Source organism: Pollachius pollachius (genome assembly GCF_949987615.1).
Source record: "Pollachius pollachius genome assembly, chromosome: 4".
In the NCBI taxonomy this organism is placed as follows: domain Eukaryota; kingdom Metazoa; phylum Chordata; class Actinopteri; order Gadiformes; family Gadidae; genus Pollachius; species Pollachius pollachius.
This window is the reverse complement of record NC_136937.1, coordinates 18,804,741-18,809,637: the sequence shown is the minus strand read 5'-3', so window position 1 is coordinate 18,809,637 and position 4,897 is coordinate 18,804,741.

Genomic DNA, 4,897 nt, shown 5'->3' with positions numbered 1-4,897 from the left:
ATATTAGTACATTAAAGAAATTAGCATTTTTTATATGTTGCTTAATATGTACACTGTAGATTTTGAGTGTGTTTGATGAGGTCACATTAAGAGATGATTTTATTTTCACAAAAACAAACAACAAAAACAATATGTCTTTAAGGTACATTGACATGGATGAAAACAAACATTTGAACAAATAATGGGCAATGGTAATCCCTTTGTTACTACATTTTCTATTTACACTGCATCATGTGCATCTAATTCATCACCTCCCATATGGTCTGATATGGAGATACCACATCATTACTTTCCCTTTTCCTACAGGCCAAGTGATCAGCTGACCTTCTGGTTGCCACCCACTTTCTGACAAACCTGGTAGGCTTCCAAGATTTGAGAGGAGGGCCAACCAGCTTAATGAACATCAAAGCCGACACATTCTCCACATTCAATCTGGATCTCAATGGAGTCACAACATTATTCATCTCTGAAAACCCCCTCTCACACTCTGCACTGCTGACAGAAATGGTATTAACGGAATGTCTAAGTGTGAGAAGGGCCTTTTGCATTGTGTCTGGTTTGTTTTTGTACTCACGGTAAGTTTGTTTCACTCCAGTGAAACCAACTTTTACCTGGTCACAGAGTTCCCTCAACTCACTTTCCCCATACATCACAGGTAGAGGGCTCGGCCATGTTTCGGGATTCAAGATGTTAATCTTGGTGAAGAGAGACTCCTCTTCACTCCTCACCATTCTTTCCTTCATGCTCTGGCATAAGGCCTCATAAAACTTGGTTGGGTTGATGACCTTCTGCCCTCTATCACCATGAAGTGCTATGCCATTGAAAGACCCTTGCTGCACTGCCTCACATGCCTTTCTATAGAAGGGGCCATTTTCTGGATCCTCACTCATGGCGGTAAACACATCAGTCTGTCTTTTAATGAGGTTCACTGCTTGAGACAGTCTAATGTCTCTGGCCTGCAGGGCCTCAGACAGGTCTTTGAGTTCCTCCAGTGCATCCATCATTAGTCCCAGGTTCCTCAGAAATGCATCCGAACTCAATTTAACAGCTAGGCCCGAATACATAGATCTCTCACTTGATGTTCTGTTAACATCTTGACCTGCAGCTGTGAGATGACTGTGGAGTGCAGCATACATCATCCAAATGGCTTTCACTGTTCGGAAAGATGAAGCCACCCACCTTACCCCTAAGACTCTACCGATTCTCCTAAGACACACACCAACCTCAGAAGCTGCAGCATCAAGTTCTCTAAGGTTCTTGGGTGACTGATGGTATAGGCAGTACAACTTGTCAAGGAAAGCTGTAAAGTGGTTGGTCTCAGTGCATGTCTTCACAGCATCTGACACGGACAACTCCAACCTGTGGTTCAGACAGTGCCAACCAATGAGACCTGGGAACTTAGTTTTAAGTTGTGTGTACACTCCATTCTTTTTCCCCACCATTACGGCAGCTCCATCAGAGCAGAAACCCACCAGACATTCTTTTAGAAAATCCTCATGAAGACCATGTTTTAAGAGGCATTTGAGTAATTCACCAGTGATTCCATCTGCTGTTGTATTTTCTAATTCAAGCAAATCTAAGAAGAACGTAAGAGGCTCAGAATCATGGACAGATGTTCTGAGGTACACAATGAGACACGATTTCTTACTGAATGAGGTGCTTTCATCCACAATAACTGTGAGCTTTGGCTGAGTCTGTTTAATACTATTCAGTAATGCCTGTCTCATCTCTACAGATATGAAATGCACTATGTCTGCACATGTGACATTGGAATGGAGTACACGGCCAACATTTGCACCATTCATCCTCTGTAGCTCTACTAGGTTAGGATGATCAGAGTAAGGCCTGTTGCCCTTTGCCAGGTAGTGCGCTGTTCTAAAGACATTGTGAGTTGATGCTAAAATTTCACCTTGTGTTTTCAAAAAACTTGACTCAAGAGCTTGCTCACCTTGTTTTTTCAGTATATCTTCTGCAATTTTGTGACTTTGGGAGGCACTATGTTCATTTATTTTTTTTCTTAAAGATTTCATTTGCTTCTCTGTACTACTGCCATATGGACCTACTCTGCAGTTTTGCCATTCACTGGAAAATGTGTATCTGAGTTTACCTGTTCTCTCTGCCCCAAGTGATGATGCCGCACTGCATGTTTCACATCCCAATTTTTTATTTTTTGCCACAAGAAATGGGTAGGTTTTTTTAAAATAATCATATTGCTGTCTCTTCCAGCAGTCAGGGAAGTTGTCAGTTGCACCTACATGCTCATCTGCACCTGTCCCTCCCGGTCCATCCTCAGCTCCTCTGCCCTGTCCATCCTCAGCTCCTCTGCCCGGTCCATCCTCAGCTCCTCTGCCCTGTCCCGCCTCACCTCCTCTGCCCTCAGTGTCCTCATTTCTGCCCTGTCCATCCTCAGCTCCTCTGCCCTGTCCATCCTCAGCTCCTCTGCCCGGTCCATCCTCAGCTCCTCTGCCCTGTCCAGCCTCATCTCCTCTGCCCTCAGCTCCATCCTCATCCCTGTTCTGTTCAACTCTGCATTTTTAGTTTAGTGGAGGAAGAGACAGCACTTAAGACATGACAGACACACTATCAGGATGAAAAGATCTAGCAACAAATCACAGCTTGGTTACAGTGACTTCTGCACACAGGCCTAGCTTAATTATTTCAAAATTATGTCTTGGATAGCAGCTGCCCACCTTTTGAAGAAATCTGTAAGCTTCCTCCTTTTTGTTCCACTCATGTTTACCTTTTATCTCTGAAATGTTCACTTGTTGACTTTCACCCTAAGTTAAGAAGTAGATAGAATGTCTTTTAAAATGGTTCATATTATATAATGATGTAATCAAACGTTCTTTAAATAAAACACTTTTGAATGAATGAATGAATGAAGCTATCTTTTTCTTAAAGGCTAGCCGATAGGCTACGTCACCATCATGTTTGGTGGCTTTTAAATCTAACCTGCTGTGTAGCCTATATGCAAACATTAAATCACAGGACCTACTGTACTCACAAATAAATAGCCTAGGCAATGCACTGCAATTCATAGATACAAATAAGTTTGAAATTCATCCAGCTAGGAATGAGAAATGTGATTCGGAGATCGCATAGACTACTTGCTAAATCATTTAGAATTAGCAGCATTGTTCTTTTTAACTAGCGCTTGCCATTTGACATACCAGTAGCAGGCTATCCCTGCATGTCAGCCTGCCACACACATAAAGATTTTATAAATCTCAACCGATTTTTTATCTGTGAGAGACCCCACACATGAAGATAAAAAATCTGTGATTTAACAGTTTTGATCGTATTGTGTGTGGTGTCCTGCGATATTCCAAACACAGCACACCACACACATTAGGATTTGTCCCGATTGTCGGCTTCCCCCCCACACAAGACGATTTGACACCACAACGTTCTCCGCCGACAATCGTAAATATTGAACATGTTTAATACTTACGATTATCGGCGCCGACTGATTTCGGAGCCGATTGTCGGCCGAATTTCACTCTTAACACATCACACACTACAAGAGAATCTTATAAAATAATCTTAAGAGTTTAAGATAATCGGGCGATGTCTGTCCGTGGTCGGAAGGGGGAAAATCGGGGCAAAATCAGCCCGATTATCTTTATGTGTGTGGCAGGCATAAGGTTAATTTTTCCTGCTTAATGAAAATGCAAGCCCATATCTAATGATATTAGCCTATTGGTTTAATTTCGTTTCTCTTACCTCGCCATTCACCTGTCTACTACGATAATTATGTCTGATGATGACCGTTAGAATGATTTGACGTTGTGTTGTCTGATCTGGGGGGAGGAGGAGCTGCTGCGCAAGTTTCGTGCGCGATATGCCTACTTCTCAAACTTGCTCCAGATGTCTAGGCCAGCCTATCCCTACTCCATTATTTAGAATTGTGTTTTAAAACAACATAGATTTGCAATGGAAAAGTTGTAAATGAGTAGGACAACATTGCTCGTGATGGACTAGGCAGACTGCCAAAATCGGCTGGAGCTGATCTGCTGCGCAGAACTCCAGACCCGGCCGCTTATGTGCCGGGGCTCCGCCCCGGACAGCCCCGGCCCAATTTAACCTCTGATCGTAACTAAATCATTGTTCAACCATTTACCTTTGTTCGAAAAATATAACAAATCTACACACTCGTATCTTCAATAATATCTAAACTGAATTTTGATATCATTTATGCTTTCTTCAGAATCACAGTTAAAGTTTTATGTTGGCTTCGTTTCAGTTGGTCTCATTGATTTACGTTGACGCTGGAGGTGAGGACGTTCAGCAGTGTTGCCAGATTGGGCGTTTTTTTTTACCGATCTATTGGCCTACGTTTTGAGGACGTTCAGGCAGTGTTGCCAGATTGGACGGTTTTCCCACCCTATTGGGCTACTTTTAAAAACATACGATTTCGGCGCATGCGCATATCATAACACATTTGAAGACAGAAACAATGAACATATTATAACTGTGTTGATAAGAAACGACTGTACATTAGAGTGATATGTTGAATTCATGATCAATAGCCTAATAATGACATTATTAAGTTAAATACATGATGACTTGTTCAAGACTTGAAAAAGTTTGGGACTTGGACTTGGACTTGACTTGGCTTTGGTGTGACTTTGACTTGGACTCGACTTGCCTTTCCCTGTCTTGACTTGGGACTCGACTCGGACTTGACTGCTGAGACTTGGGACTTGCTTGGGACTTGCCAAACAGTGACTTTGTCCCATCTCTGCCATCACCACATATGTGCTCAGAGCCTGGCCCAGTGAGCAGTGTGGGAACCACACCCAGGCTGGCCTGACTCATCAGCCATACTCCTCTGGACTCCCTTAACGGCTCTCACACAAACACCCCCATCCCATCCAGGGGGGGAGAGAGGGGGGAG